The sequence below is a fragment of the Takifugu rubripes genome, chromosome 5, assembly GCF_901000725.2.
Source record: "Takifugu rubripes chromosome 5, fTakRub1.2, whole genome shotgun sequence".
In the NCBI taxonomy this organism is placed as follows: domain Eukaryota; kingdom Metazoa; phylum Chordata; class Actinopteri; order Tetraodontiformes; family Tetraodontidae; genus Takifugu; species Takifugu rubripes.
In genome coordinates, this window is record NC_042289.1 from 1095243 (window position 1) to 1112584 (window position 17342).

Here is a 17342-nt window from a genome sequence, read left to right on the forward strand (position 1 = left end):
ACACACACACAAAAACAGACACATGCACATTTTATGACTTGCCCCCACCTCTGTGGTGAAACAATGATTATTTTCTGATGTATTCCAGAGTTAATTAAAGCTCAAGACCCATCCAAGGACAGGGTTGATGGGTTGCTGATGACCACAGACAAGCCTTCATCCAATAGTTGCAGTGGACAGCAGCTATGTTCCAGGTCAAACAAAGGAAAACTCGTATATGTCCTATACGTTTACATTTCCCTGTATCCAGTTACATCACTGAAAGTGTGTCTGTCTTATTCTCAACAATGAATGTACATAATAGGTGCACAAGATTATGTGACTGATTTGAATAATTTTTGCTTTAACATAATGCTTTGTTTTTTATTTATACTGTATATATATACATAAAGAATTATGTGTGTGTGTGTGTGTGTGTGTGTGTGTGTGTGTGTATATATATAATCTCATGTGTTTAGATGCCTTTACATAAAGTGACACTAATCAGGAGGGTTGCCACCAAGGCTGTGTTGAATTCGCCATGAGCATGAAAATGAACCAGGCCAAAAACATTAAGTCTTGCCTCCACCTGGTACCTATTCTGTAATGGCTTCCCGTGCAGGGGGGTGGCTCAGTGCTGGGGGAGGTTTTTTGGAGAGAGAGAGAGAGAGAGAGAGAGAGAGAGAGAGAGAGAGAGAGAGAGAGAGAGAGAGCAGGCACCTGGTCATTTCTTCAGATGGGAAACAGCATCCTGCCACTACACCCATCTATCAGGCTCAAATGAGATGTCAAGGGTCAACTGCGATACAGCGCGGAGCGTCGCCCTTTCTCCACAGGCTCCCTATTTGTCACCACAAATGAGGAAAACAGCATTCTCCAGGGGTCCTTGACACACAAAGAAACAGACTCGCACATTCACATTAATTAGGAAGCCCACGCAAGACGCTGAGCATCTGTCATGGAGGCTGAAAACACACGCACGCGCGTGCACAAACCCTGCTCTTCAGATGTAAATGTACGGAAGATTAAACGTTTCATTATTTATTTGCTTTTCTCCTGTTATTTTCGTCTCTTCCCGGAGTATGAGGTTGCACCAAATGGACGTTAAAGGGGGCTGTGTTCCTGTTTGTTGACCATTGCTTCAGTCAGAAATGTGCACGTGGCCATTAGCAATCCGTGTCGATAAATGACAACGCTTCCTAATGAGGGCAAACAGAGCAGGCCAGCCTCACACCAGCATGATGAGTTCTAACATTTGCAATACTATTTATCTCAGTCACTTGATTCCTCATTCTGGCTCCATGCTTTCACAAACTAGAAAGCACTTGGAGGTAGAAGATTGAAATTTCCTCCACGTATCTGTATAAAACAGTATAAAGACAATAGGGTAACCTGACCACAGTGTTTGGATTTGGCAGCATTTGGCAGGATAATTAGATAGTTTCCCATTATTCTTTATGGGAAAGAGGCAGTAAAGACAGAGAAGAAGCAGGGGAGCAGTAGGAAGAAAAAAACAGCAGATGTCCGGTGCAGGAGCTGAACTCAGGTCAGGTACAGCGATGCTATAATCTCTCTATATAGAGCCCAAACTAGCTGTCTGCAACAATACTGAGAAAGTCAGTATCCCTGGGATCCAGCCTGGAGTTGCATTCAGCACCAAAATGTAATGGAAACTTCATCTGGTCAAAATAACCGATCCTGTCAAATAGTTGAACTGTCACCATACAATGAAAGGCTTCATAACCAGCCCAACAGTTATCCTGCCATCTTTTACTCATGGACATCCCTTGAAAAGAAAACATGTGCGAGGATCTGGGGTGAAAGGGAAAAGACTATGGCTGCAGGATGAGTCCACATTTTGTTTGTGAAAGAGAATCTTTCCTAATAACACAATTTTAGACGAGATCTTCCACACAGTCTTAGGATGCTTGTATCTGCGTCTAATCAAAACCAGCAAGGACCGATAACAGCACTGGGACAAAGGACATTTGATCTAAGAATAGTTTGTCTCCTGTGCATGGGGGCAGCAGTAACATTAGCGGCACAGTCACAGGTGCTAGCACTTCCCCATGTTGCCGGCACAACTGATCTGTTCTCATATGGAGGTGGCCACAGGATAGCATCTTGACCAATCACAGAACGATATGAACTGTAAGGATCTGACTGCAGAGTCAACATTAACAGACAGTCGGGGGGAAAAGGCACAGATGGAGTTGGTTAGCACTGAGGTACCAATCCACACAGGGCAAAAAAAGCAAGTGGCTAGGCTAACGTACAAGGTCAAACCATCTGTAAATGCAGTCGAACAACACTTGAAAGAGACATTGCTGGAGAGCACTGAAGAAGAACACAGCTTATATACAAAAGGACACCATAACAGAGAGGGGAACATTTCAGTCAGAAGGGAAGAATGAGTCCACAGAGGAAAACAGAAGACATGGGCACAGACCAGGAACACAAGACAAACACCAAGCTAAATTAAAAAGATAAACTAACCGACAAAAACATAAAACTGATGGATCCTGAAATGTGCCGGCTCGGAATTTTATAGCAGTAGCCACCGTTGTGCTTGTCCAAATCACATCGCTTGTCATATTAAATCAGGTTTTGCACTGTTTCTCAAGAGTTGTGTTGTTTTCAAAGGATCAAAAATGCGTGGCCAACAGGGCTAAATGCAGTAAGGTAAAACCTATATATACTCAAGACAAAACTGACCAAGGATGCTTCCTAAATTTCACTTAACTGTGACAGAACGTGTTGGTTTTATGACCTTAAAAGGAGGCGACTCAGCTGACATGTAACCACCAGGTTGTATCCTTGAAAAGCCCTGATGCAGGACAGCAGGAGACAGCTCATTGGAGGCTTTGGGCCACTGGAGGCTTTGGGATAAATGAAAACACATGTCAACGGGCCACACAGCCGCAACTCGCGCTAACCCTGAGTTCTTAGTGTAATCAATCTCCAGAACACAGTTCAAATCCACATATAAGTCAGCATTTGCCATCCTGTAAAACTTCAAAACCATAGAAAATTTCATTGTTAATAAAGCTCCATGATGGATGTGTGGCAAAGATCTCATCCTAGTTCCTGGTGTTTAAAGAGGATGAAATGTCATTGTTTTATTCATTTGAGCACTTTTGAGTAAATCATTTAGCAGGTGGGACAGAGGTAAGATAGACAGAAATGGAAGTTTTATTCCTGCAAGCCATTGGTCATCAGGGAATGTATCATTGGGAAAGGAACAACTAGAAGGATATGAGTGAGGAGACGTTGGACTGGGGGGAAAGGGGGTCGAGGGTGGGGGAAGATAGAACTTTAAGCTCAAGCTGACAGATGTGAAAGCTACTTTTCCTTACCAATGTGTCCACAGTGAAGTTAGGGCTCTGTGAAGTAATAAGCTTCTGGCTCATATGTGGTGAAGATAAACAGAAGCAGTCAAGGGCACTAAGCAGTCATGGTAATCACTGAGAACATGCACACATGTGCACACATACACACACACTCTGCCAAAATGACTTAAGGTGTTGTCATCCAGTTTAACACCAATGGCTAATTGGCTGCCACGAGGTTGCTTGGCCTTAAAAATACAACAGCCAGGATATTTAAACAGCGAGCATGCAAATAACCTGGTTTTAGTCTGCACCGTGCAATGAAGCTTGAAATAATTGTCACTAATATACACAAGTTACACGCTAAATAAAGATAAACTGAGTGCATGCACAACAGTCTCAGTCAACCCAACACCCAAAGCCTGTTGTAGAGGCTGGGCAGCTGAAGCCCAGCTGGGAGAGTAGTGATACAAAGGTTATTGGTTCACTCCCACACCCCTGCATATTAAGCGTCAAAGTACCTTTGAGTTAGATCAATCTAATAGCTCCGAAAGCTGTTTAGTATGAAGGTATCAGTGTGTCAAAGCGAGTCTAAAAAGGCGATTGCAGACTTGTGATTGACAGGCTGGTTAGAGATGACCAGTAAACCTAGAAATAAAACAGGAAGATGGAAAATTTGGCATTGTTCGGGTCCATTTTGGCAGGTCCCATACTATTTTCATTAGTTGACATGGGTCATTTGCAATTTGTTTAGCTGACAAGTGTGTGAGTGTGTGTGTGTGTGTGTGCATGCGTGCGTGCGTATCCATGCCTGTTTCACATCTTGTTCTCAGGTCTGATAAATTATTCGTTGTCATTGGTAACTGTCCAGAGTGGATCCAGCATAATAAGAAAAACTTGCGTGTGGCATGAAGTCAAATCACGCTGTCCCTCAAACGCTGGCAAAGGAGCGAAATAAAAGCTTAACTTTTACTGTTGGTGCACAAGAAGCTGCACAGATCTAAAAGTCAAGCAACACTTCTTCCCTGCAATTAACCCGAGCTGTTTGTGTAGCGTCGCTGCCCCAGCACAAACAAATAGAATCAAAGCAATTTTATCGTCCACTCTATTATAGAGTGAATTTTTAATGCACCCAAGCAAATATATGCCTTTTGGTTAATGTTGTTAGGCTGATTTGAGTTGGGAGAAATGATTGTTTACAATGCCAGTCGCATCGTGGCATCTGGTTGAAAGGCAGCGAGACGGCGGCTCTCCAAAGTGACTAAAAAACCCAATAATTTCTTTTTTTTAAGTGAACGATGTATCTAAAAGAGCAGGTATCAAGAAACATAATCTAAAAGAAATAAATCTAAAAGGAAATAACTCTGGGGAGGGGCTGGGATGACAGAAGAAAAAATTGCCCAGTCAGTGCAGTGGCCAGCTAAGAGATTTGCACATAGCAACAAGAATTTATCCAGTCGGCATCTTTGAATCTGAAGACTGAAGAGCAAAGCTGATGATCGCACCAAGCCGAGTGTGTTGTTGTTGATGCCGGATCGGCACATCTCTCTGGTGCAGTATTATTTACGCGCTGTTTATTTGTGACGTCATCTGTAGTAGGACACTATTGCCACGAGGGGGCACTGCTCGGACCTTGCGTGTAAAAACGAGGGAAATTAATTACATATTTGTTTGCAATTTGGTTCTAATCTTGTGTTTATGCAGTATATTTTATAGAGTGCTGTTATCCAGTCGTTTAGGTTCATGTTATTGAAATTCACCTGGAATATTTTTTTAACTGCCAGCGTTGGGATGGTTGCAAATAATACTTCAGCAAATACAGAAATTATTTCAAATACACACTACATGAAATATATTGACGGGTTACTTTTTCATTCTTTACTTTTACTTACAGCACAATAGCACTGCTGCTTCTGCCTAACCATAAACTAAAGTCTCATGCGTCCCTATTATTTTCTTTATATGTACTTCAATATAAATTCTCACATATGCCACTCCATATATTTTCTCCAACATCCATTCCTAAACAGATAAATAGAGAAATGTGACAAGGAGTGAAGACCATTAACGTGCGAGTGGAGCGTAGTGCCCATCCTTGCGTGGCAGCGTGGCTGCTGAGGACAGCTGTGGCAGTTCCACTTATTGAGTTGATGGGTAATTGGTCTCAAGGGGAACGCGATGACGAAGTGACTGCTTGCAGTCAACCTTGTGTTCATGTGTATGTCACAGTAATGCGCATCCACCATACGATGCATGCAGACGTCCGCCTCGACCGCAGATCGTGGAAAAGAACATATGGAAGTCCAAATGTTTTAACTCTTCACTTAATTCAATCTGTTGCCTTCAGAAAGTAGCGTGGATATTAAGGTACAGTAACAGCCTCAGCTCCTGCTCCTCTGCTGTTCAGAGCAAATATTTGACTTCATGCATTGTTTTCATGACTGATCTTTAGTGACATGTTATGTTGCAGATTTGGTTTAATAATTCAGCCTATAATCAAGAAACCTAAATCATTTATTCATGAGTATCGTACAGCACGTCCAGAGCATTCGTTACTCAGTAATAATCATTTCTGGGCAGAGACTATTTAAGTTTTAGTAGCTATTTCTGAGTTTAGCATGATACAGCTTTTCCTTTTTTAAACCAAAATAATAAGAAAAAATAAGAAAATGAGCACAGACTGATTGTATATATTTCATACTTTCAATTGAATTCAACTACATGAACTTTGCTTTAAGATTCAGTAAATCAGTTCAGTAATTTTACCAGGGGGATTTCAAGGTGTCAGCCTTCAGACTAGCTGAGTAAGAGTCTTATGAATCAGGCATTCAAACACACGCACACACACACACACACACACACACACACACACACACACACACACACGTACGCGTGCACACACACACACACTGGTATACGTAGTGCTCTCTGTTGGCACAGACATTGAGCTTGTGTTTGTATCACAGCAGAGCCCTTTGATGTTCAGTAGCATTTTCCATGCTGCTGTTCCTTTCCGCTTTCTCCCCTCGCGCCAAAACACAGACACGGAGCCAGTGTCGGGAGATGTCCAACTTATCTAATGTGTTCAGTGCATGTTGTGCTGCCAGACTCCATCTGGACGGAGCTGCTTCCTACCCGAGGACCAACTAGGATGCGTCATCAAACCCAGTTCCTGGATGACCAGCCTAAAGAGTGTGTGTATGTGTCCTCACATTTCTTACATATGGAGCACCAAAATCTGCAAAGTGGGGCCATGTTTGCAAAGCGGGACCAGTTTGCTGGGCCTCATGACTTCAAAGGACTGTTTGAGGTTAAGACGCGGTTTTAAGGTTGAGGAGAGAATTGGGTTAAGGTAAGGGCAAGAGTTAGGATTAGGGGGTTAGTTGGGATGGCATGGGTAAGGTGCTGGGTAATGTTTTATATCTACGCAATGTCCTCGCAGACAGAAATGCGAGGCTGTGTGTGTGTGTGTGTGTGTCAGTGAGAGAGAGGGCGAGAGAGAGTGTACATGCATGCAAGGATTTAAAAGCCATACTTGGTTCAGAATACTTAAATATCTATCAAAGCACATTATAGCAACTTTAGCTGAACTGCCAGACCTTTACTGAAGTTGAGAAAGATGTCGACAAATCGGTGTGGCACAGTGCCGTGGTGGTTTGCGATTACAGATTAAAAGGTTGTAGGTTTTATTTCCGTGTGCATTTCTCCCAGTATCCCAGTTTCCTCATTGTTTAAGCACACGCACATATGGCTGATTGGACATTCAAAATTGCCCAGAATTATGACAATTGAGTGTCTGAGCAAATGCAGCAAGACTTGTCTGGCATAAAAAGGAGGGATGGAACAGCTGATGTACCGTTGCCAGAAAGGTAAGTCTGTAATTTCATGATTAGGAAAAGCAATGACAGCAATGATTTTTTTTTTTAAAAAATGTGTTCTAGAAATGAAAGTGAAGTTGTGGCCAGAATGTTCATACGGCAACATTCTTTATGCGTATTACCTGTGTGTCACTTGAACAACCTCAGTCCTGCACAAATGCACCTCATCTCTCCGGAAAATAATGAGTGATCATTAAGCAGCGTTAATAACAGCGACAATATCAATGAAAATGAACTATCCTCACCCGTGGCAATTGCACTCCTTGAGGAATTGCAATCATTTACCAGAATGGCCGCAATCAGCTCCGAGCAGCCGCATCCATTATTCCTGGCGTCGTCCATTCTGTGTTCTGCGCGTAGTTCCCATTTTCTTGTCTTTAAAGTTCTCTTTTAAGAATCTTTGAGCGGCAGGCTCTGCTCATTTGGCCCCATCTACCCTCCAACCCCCAACGACTGCAGCTGCACTGGAATGACAAACAGGCTAAAAGCCGCCCCTGAAACATCTGAAAGTCCTGCATTTTCACAGAGCCGCATTTACAAAAGGAGAAAGGCAGATGTTTAATAACGCACTTTTTTTCCCCACCCCCACCCCCCTTTTGCTCAGCAAGACTAATGTTTCCTTTCAAATGCATTAGCATTTTGATAAGAGCAGCAGGAGCCGAGCCTCCCTCGCCTGCCTGAGCGATAAGGTGAGGTGTAATTGGGAAAAGCCCACATTTTGAAAACAGAAGGAAGCAATGGAGGACAAGAGCTTTAAGGTGGATAAGGTTTGCTGATTCAGGAAGGAAGAAGAGCATGAATAGAAACAGCGCGACTCTGGTCGACACCGTGGGTGAAAGAGTAGGATAACAAGAGGCGTGTATTTTTTATTTATATTTTTTTAAAGCCATTCAGTCACTTGCTGGTGGAGGGACTTTATTGGAGGTGGCATTCAAGCCCTCAGGCTCGGTGGCTGCGCACGAATTATGTAGAAATGCGTGAAAGGCAAGTGTCAGCAGTGGTTTTACTTCTGGTCTTTGTGCGTGTGGCACACAGCAAAACCTTTGGTATTTTAGTCAGGTCATCACTGTAGCCTGCACCTATTTAAGAAGCAGCAGACACTGCATCCCAGACGCTGATCCAGCTCAACTCTGCTATTATCATGCTAGTATTTGGGTAATTTCATACAAATCTGTCCAGTCCATTTCATAGATGTGCATAGAAAATATTTGCGTAGTAAATACAGCATGATTAGGTGGCTTTCTGCATTCATTTTATTTATTTTTTTTACCACTTTTATGGTTTTTACAATCCACAGCTAGCAAGAAGTAATTTATTACAAAACGTCACCAGAAAATGTGTCTAAAAACTCTTTCTTGAGGAATTGCCTGACGGGTTTAGTCACCTCTTATTCTTCACAGAGCGTGACTCCAACTATTGCCCTTAAGGGCCCGATGGTTCCGCCATCACAACGACAACTGCGAATGACACCAGCGGCGCTCCTCTCTTGACACCCAAACCCACCTCAAACACCCGAGTCCCGTTATCTGAGGGTTCTTTCTGGGTGCTCTGAGCGGCTGCAGGGCTGTCACTGGATGTTGCATTCATTCCCTCACGCCATGCGAGCCCTGAAGTCATGGCGCTTGACGAGTTCTTGGACACTGACAGTGTCTGCACGCCGCGCCCCATCCTACCCCACGACTGCAGCAGCGCGTCCCGGCGTTTAAAACCTCTCAGCCATTTCTCCACGTACCTGCTCCGACTGGAAGAAAAGCGGAATAAAATATGTCTCATGAATATTTACGCGCACCTCGAAAATGACCCCAAAGTGACAAAAATCATTGTCAGCCGTGGAGATAGACTACAATGATTGCCGCGCGCTACATTCATCACGAGGTGACGGCGGTGATAGATGTTGCTTTTCCAGCATGAAGATTAGCCTAATGCCTGTTTATCAGCGCTGAATTCAAAAGCCCAGATCTGAGAATGAATCCGTCATCCATCAAAGGCACCCTCGCCGCTGCTGGAGATACCCATATCGGCAGAAGTCGTTGTCTCTTTCACACAAACACACCTTCTTGTTAGCATTCTCTTCTGTATCCCACCTGCTGACACTGTTATTGATTACAGTGGGGGACCAGCAGCCACAATACATGATTTCTCCTGTCCCAAAGTGATTTCTATCTGTCTCCTGCAGGAGAGCATGAAAGGCTCATCAGGCTGAAGAGCGCCATTTTCAAGGTGTGGAACTTTTAATAAAAACGTTTTCGCATTGTCGATTCTGAGCGTGACCTGTTTTTTCCAACCTAAATTCAGTTCACAGCCCCCTGCGGTGTGTATACACGTAAGTAATGGAGAAGGCCATGGTGGGGAGCTTTCCTTGGACCCTCTCTGTTGTCTTTGTTCTCTTTTTTTTCTGTTCTCTTTTCAAAGACAATGCTGGTTTACCAGAACTTTTGTGTTTTAAGTGAATTTATAGAATATTGCCATAGAAAATGAGTATCTAAGGTGTTTAGGGGCACATTTTTTCACTATAAACACCCAGAGTCACTCATCTGTCATTGTTTGAACCAGCTATTCATCCGCCATCCACCACCCTCCCTCAGCTCAGATCCACGGGTCATGTTTTCAGCCAGATCATGCACATCTTGCGAGAGATGCGCACAACTAATAACCTGACGCCACTGCAGTCCACACTTGAATAAATGGTGTGTGTCATTTGGACCTGTCCCAACAGCATCATGTGAAGCAAGTGCCACTGCACCTGCAGTGCCCCCACAGGAGTGAAAACTCATTACAATGTGAATCAGAATTGGGGGGAAACTGGACAAAACCGGATAGAAACCTTCATCTGGCTGTTTGGTCTCCACAAAAGTGGGGGCTCACTAAGAAAAAAGGTGAGTCCAGATGTGGCGTTCAGCACGGAATGGTTCCCTGTGGTTGTTGGGGGGGGGGGGAGGTTTGTTTTTCATTTTTTCCACATTCAGATCATCAGCATGTAACAAAGGGCTTCAACTTCTGGGCTCAGCTGCTGCCGTTTCTACCGGCGTGCTCCTCCGCGGCAGCAGCAGGCAAATTTTAATCACTTGCTGGCAGACAAAAAGGCAGGCTGAGGGGGGGGGGGGGATAAACGATGAGAAATATCCGCTGCTTCCTGAGAGATGGAGGATGAGGAAGAATCCCCTTTGGGCTGAGTGGAGGGAGAGAGAGGGAGCGAGCGTGTGCACAACAAATATTCCTAATGAGAGATGAGAGATATCATTCACCTTGGAGAGGTGGTACCAAGACATTTATTGCCTCTGCCAAACATAACGGCATGTCTTTCTGGAGAGGCAGCACCTTTGACTCCATGTTGTGGAGGTCACCCGGCACACAATGGCAAACATGCAGCCAAGTGGTTCAGGCCATGTTCAACACACTCGTTGGTTTGGGGTTTTTTTTGAAAAATTATGAAATTCTGCTCACTTCAACGTTTGGAACCTCGTTACCATCTCCAATTAGAGTAAGCTGATAAAGGTAGTTAGGCCTGGTTAATCAAGATAAGATCAATGTTCGCAATGATGTGATAAAGTGCTCTCTCAGGAGCCCTTCCCCCAAATAAAATGCCTCTTAGTATGCCGCTCATGTGGAAAAATGCCATAAAGTGCCCTCCAAGGTACCCTTCCAGTGCAAAACATGGCATGAAGCGCCCTCACAGGCGCATTTCCACCAGACAAATTACAACAAGTTTCTCTCAAAGGTGCCCTACCTGTGTAGCTAAAGCACAATAAGATGATTCACCCATGTCCCAAATCAGACAAGGATTAATAAAGCTCATGCTTCTCCGATGTTTTTATTGTACCATATGTATCTTTACCATATCCCACATTCAACAGGATGAACGCCATATTGTAGGGATGTCTGAATGTTTAGTGCTAATCACCATACCCTAAGTTGTGCACCTCATATATCCTATAATGCACTGTGAAAACTAATGTGCACCCGATGCTGTCTAACCAAGCAATATATCCCCCTCATAGTTTGAGTGAGATGCTACACCGATGGTTAATTAATAATAAACTTAAATATTAAGGATATAATAATGCAGTGTTGAGCATTTTATATTTATAAGTCCACCCAAAACTCGTTAGTGAGAACCAAGACGTTCACTCAAGCTAACTCCTTAAGTAGTGAGTAGGAACGAGGGTTTGACGTCAGACACACCCTTCAATCACACTGTCAATCAGGGCAGGATATGACCAGTCACTCAGCGTAATTATATAGATTATTATCAAAACTGGTTCTGTGTGGACAGCTATTGTGTAACTAGCTTCATTTCTTTAATGACTTCTACAACTGAACTTACGCTGCTCCATAAATCCCCATAACTGGGCTACTTGCATTGTTGTTATATATTACTAATATCTTGAGCATTTTTTTGGTCGATGCAAAGCTAATAATAATAAATGAATGCCCAATACAATTAAATTAATGGCTTTTGTGGAGCCAACCAACTGTTGCATTAGCCACTATTAGCACTATACACTACCAACTCAAAATGAATTCATTAAAGGATTCGTGTATCGCGCCATGCCACTTTTCCCTATATATTTTGATTGTTAAATTATAAATGGAAATATACCAACACTTCTACCTTCTAACAGGATTATTTAGTACCTCCACAAGCTGTTTTTGTTGTGAGTCATAATTTGGCTGGTTTGGGGTTTTTTTGTGGGGGGGGATTCTTGCCACTGTCGCATTCATGCACTACTTATTTAGGAACTTTAAATTTACATCATTGGTCATTAGATTTGTGTTTTATGTTTTGAGTCAAAGCAAATTTGCCTCCATTATTGTTCAAAGTGTTCTGTCTTAAAGCTGATATTTATTAGATTGCAAAGTTACACCTAGCTAAAATGCATAGCAGTGATTTCTTTGCCCCGATTAACCTTCATCAGTGGCCTTTCCCCACCAATAATTACCATTCCAAGTGTACCTTGTATATCTAAATGCATGTCACAAAAGTTTACAGTTTCCTACAATTCAAAAATGTGGAAATGGGGAGAAATGAACAAAGCAAACTTTCTGAGGAGCAATCTGAGGAACAAGGAGAAGGTCCAGCACATTGGGCCCTTCTTCTGAGGTTTCTGGGCACAGTCAGCTGCAGTGCACGGACCCTGCAAGTATAATTAAAGGAGAAGGAGAATTGTATTTAAAGTAATCAGAATGGCTCTGGTATGTCCAGATACACGAAGCAGTCATTATAGCAATGCCAACAGTAGTCCAGCCAGAATATCCCCATTTAAAAAGCTAAGTGTCAGACTGTAAGTCATGTTGATGTTTACATCTTCTGTTTTGGTCTGTTGCTCCATCCTCCACCTCTCGCCCAATCAAAAAGTCGGTAGCATTTCGGCATCCAGGTTGCCGGTTACCACTGAGCTTCTACGAATGTTACAAACCCTAAAAGGCCTCGTTAAAATTCCCAAAAACATCATGACCAAGTCAGAAACAAAACAAAGATCTGTGTAGGAGATGCCTTTGAAAGATGGAGACAGCTGAAAGCAGATAAGAATTTGAAGACTGATGCCGAAATGACTAATTTTCCTATGGACAGCTAGCTAAATTTAATAAATGTAAGCACAGAATTTTTAAATATTCTCTACACAAATAGCAGTATGCACGTTCGTTCCTAGTCCACGAGCACATTTGCTGGTGGGTCACCAAATTAGCTGGGTAAAAAATTGTTCGAGAAAAAATACAGCAACTCCTCCTTGCTAACATTAGCAACGCAGCATCGGAGCTTGATTCTCTGGTGTGATGCTGCAAAAAAGTTCCAACATTAGCACGGCCATTATGGCAATATAAAAGAGAAATGCGACAGGACATTGGTCAAATGTTCACGTAACTGCTGGATCTGACAACCTAACTGGCAAACTCTTCTTTATGGGGAGGTGGAGCGATACCACGTTTAGCAGTATTTCGATTATAACTGCAGTACCAGCATTGACCACATTGTCACCTGCTGCTCTTTTTACTAGTTAGCATCACATATAACTCCATATCGATGCAGTCAACATTCACAGATCTTACTGGTTGTTGAAACTGCTGAACCCATGAGGGGAAGGCCATTTGGCCAGTGACACTCACATTCACACCTCCCACCACTTTGGAGTCATCAGTTAAATCACCTAGTCCCACAATGCATGCATTTGGACTGTGGGAGGAAGCCGGAGTAACCAGAGAGAACCCACGCAGACGTGGAGTGAACATGCAATCTCCACACAGACATGCCCCTGCCCCCACCCCCGGGAGCGTTCCTCTTAATAACAGGGTTATTTGAATGAAAAGGAAGAACAGCGTCCTGATACTCGCTTAACTGTCAAGACAAATTGTAAATCTTAAACGCTCTGTTCAATGTGATAAGACTTTTGATGGTGACCCCAGCACAATTGATCACCACATTGATTAGCAGAAATGGATTGAGTGTGTCAGCAGCGGCGGGCGGCCTCGTTGTGCTTCGGCTCCTCCACCGCTAACTCCGCTCCCTCGTTAACAGTTTGGGAAGCTTAAAACTCCTTCTCCCCATGACGCAGCATGTGCTGCTCAATTATAGCTCGCACCGTCTGTCAGCGTTTGATAGTTCTTTAGGCGGCAGTAGAGTTTCATGAGGCAATCAATACACGGTTGCTGCATACATGACAGCCAGCTTGTTGTAAGCCAAAACAGCAGATGCTTTTCTCCCTCGTTTGCATATTCGCCACATGAAAGATCGCTGAGGAGCATGAAAGCTTTCCTTCACCGAGGTTCAAACAGGTTGGAGTTAATCAGGGAGGGAGGTAAAAAAGGAAGAATCTCCAATTATATGAACTGATATTTCAATTAAAATGCTAACTAATTAAAGCCAAGAGATAAACACAAACATCTCGATGACAGTTCTCACGAGTAGAGCTCATCCAATTTCTTGTTAAAAAACGTGTCGCGTTAATGGTCCCCAAAGATGATATTTATGATTATTTTAGTAATCCAGAATAGACAACCAAATCAAAGCGCAATTTTTGCAAATTAGGAGAAAATACCTCACCGATTCCTTCGTGTTTACCCTGCAGGTTAATGGAGAGGAACATTCTATTTTCTCAAACGGGGGACGAGGGAGGAAAACAAGCTCAATTAATGATCATACTGATCACTCCTGGTTTATGGACCTAACGGGATTTGAATGTGATTTCGATCTGACGTCTGTGGCATCCACGTACCATAGCCATACTTCATCAAGCCTTTTAACTTTATCAAAACACTGCAGCCGCTACGCTCTTCGTGTTGCTTTTAATAGCACAGGAGTTTGAAAATGTGACAGCTTGGGCAGTAAGGGAGGAGGAGATATTGACATGTGGGCTAGGTGACTTAACATAATTGAGTGGAAACAGTGGCCCGCGTCTGAGTGACAAACACACAAACACAGGCGCGCTCAAAGAAGTTCTATTTTCAGAAGACCGACTTTGCACACAATGCAGCTCAGTATGATAGCCAACCTCACTTCTAACGGCGGCACGGCGCAAATAGAAAATGGCAAGATAGCAGGAGCCAAACCTGCCACCTATCTTAAACAGCCACAGTCAGGAGTGTGAGACATTTGACTGCAAAGCGTACGTAATCATTAATCCGGGATTGATCTGTCTGAAAGGTTGCTATCCATCACCTGAACAAGGTGAGGCAGAGGCCCCGGGGAAGTGGTTCAGCTGGCGTGACGGGGCTGCTGGTTTGAGTAGAAATGTTTATTTCTATTTCGGGATATCGTTTGGATTTTAGACCCGAGGATCACAAAGCCACTGCAGTAGTTTTTTTGGGTTTTTTTTCCAGATTTAATTGCAACTGATCTCGCTTGCATAGCTCCTAGTCTGAGAGCATTTCCAAGCAGAACAAAGTCCCCAAGTCGCCGATCATCAGCCTGCCAGTGAACAAACAGACATGATGGAGCCTCTGCCCAGGGTCTTACATGGCAACAGATCCTTCCAAGAGCCTTCACCTCACCAAGAGCAATTCTTCATTTCTCCTGCTCCTATTTCCATATTTCCACAGGGCACGCTGGTGCTGCATTATGGCTGCACCTACACAATCTCTTCTATTAATTTTCTCATTCTAAACAATGTTTGTGTTGGTGTGGGTCTGGGATGAGCTGCCTCTGGGACTGAATTCAACCACGAAAGTTTTATCCAGCTGCATGAGGCGATCCCAACAGACAGGACCTTCCCACACAAACTGCCGCTTAAATCCACTACAACCGCTGTGTTTCATACCTACTAAGGCTAACAAATATGACCTACGACCAGCAAAAATCCCTCGCACCTCAAACGCACCGCAGCTGAAATGGGAGCACCAGAGGAGCCGACAAGGTCACGGGGAGTCTCCGGTGGCAATACGTAAAGTGGAAAGCAGGGAAAAAAGGAGCATCCCTTCCTGTGGCTCATTTCAGACTAATAAACAGCCTCAGGTGCATCGGTGTTGGTGTCAGTCGGATCATTAAATACTGTGGTTCTTCCATCGCAGCTGTGTAACATTGTGGATAGTTAGTGTGAGGCCATTTAACACTGTGGGGAAGCTTGAAGGATGGATTTTTGGGGGGGTGGGAGGTGTCTAAGAATGTTGCTGTTGATGTTTTATGTGTTCTCACGTTGAGGTTTTATGCTCTGCTTCCTCCTGAGCATCTGGTCTGTGGTCTCCTGACATAATAGCAATCCATCTGAGGGCTCAGCATTGGGGGGAAACTCATCTTTCTAATATTTGAAATGTTTTTGACATCGTAGCCACAACCTCATATGAATGGCCTCCGCTTTTTAAAACGGCGTAATGATTGTTGACATTACTGAAATCGAATCATTGAAAATGTCACAAAATGGTGATGCGTTTTTGCTGAAGACCGGGATGACATCGCCAAATGTCGAGTCCACAGCCCGACCATGCTCAGTTCATCATCTGATGAAGTAAAAACCGGAAGTAGAAAATGTTCCAATAGATATGTTAAAATCGACAAAACAAACACACAAAAACGGATCTCAAAATGACTAATGAGAAGGGAACAAAACTGAAGTGTGGAAACTAAAAGAAAACCTAAGTGGGAATTTTTACTCCTGCAAAAATGGCCCACATGTGTGCAGGAAGGTCGTTTTTGGTGCCTCTCCTGAATGATTTTTGTCAATCTACAGGTTTTGAAACCAAATCCAAATAATTTACATTCCTATGAATTCTACAAAGAACAAGATAACAGATGTTAATGGGGTTGGATTGCTGGCAGCTAGAGACTAGAGCCTTCATCTTCACTTGCACAAGAAGTTACCATTAGAAAATTCTCCAACTAGAATAGCCAAATAATATCTGGCTGCACATTAACATGATGCAACTTCACCAAAAAAACCCGAATTCACACCAGTCCTGCAGCACAGCGCCACCTCCTCATCAACTTCGGACACTTGGTCGCGCTGAAATCGGTCACTCCGAGCAATATCTCACTCACAACAAGACACAAGAGGAGAGAAAGCTGGCGACGAGCACCACCTCACCTCCTTACTTCATCTCAGGGACGGCTCAGCGGACGGATCCGAGATCAGCTGCAGAAGCGGAGGACCTGCGAAGATGCTCCGCGGACGCGACTGGGAGACACGGTCACAGATACTCACCTGGCCGCTGCTGCTACTGCTGCTGCTGCTGGAGCCTCCGCGGTGAAGAGACACCCACTGTCATGAGGACTGACTCTCTCTCTCCCTCTCTCTCCCTCGCTTTCTCTCTCTCTCACGCACACACACACACCCATACACACAGAGTACAGTTCCACTGTGCTCCAGTGACAGGAAACTGATGCCGTTTTCAAAATAATAACAATATGAAAAAGTATCAGAGGACCTTTCCCTTCTAGGAAATAAAACGATTCTTATCTTGTCACATCTACAAATATAGGCGTTGTAAAGGTCCGGATCTATGGTCAATTATGAGAAAAAAACTGAATACAATCATTAAATAAAACACTGTTTCTTTTAAAAATGCGTAAATACAGTCGAGGCAAATCTACTTCTCCTGGCACCCACCGCCAATGGTTGAAGACAGGTGTTGCAATATTTATTCTTGCCGCTAGAGGCTGCTAAATCTTTCCCCTCACATGAGGCTATAATTTCTAATCTTCCCTGCTTCCCCCCTCATTCAGTGTTTG

The 17342-nt window shown here is 43.6% G+C and overlaps 1 protein-coding gene across 3 annotated transcripts in view; it reads right to left on the reverse strand.

Moving 5' to 3' along the window:
- The window catches only part of rbfox1 (RNA binding fox-1 homolog 1), a 203428-nt gene extending 186576 nt beyond the window's left edge, over positions 1 to 16852 (reverse strand). For 2 of the 3 annotated variants that reach the window (XM_029836328.1, XM_029836329.1), the window contains exon 1: positions 16699 to 16852. The gene's annotated coding sequence lies outside the window, so the exon portion shown is untranslated. The remainder of the gene's footprint in view (positions 1 to 16698) is intronic. The other variant, XM_029836330.1, reaches the window with a different exon arrangement.
- Between the last annotated feature and the right edge of the window lie 490 nt (positions 16853 to 17342).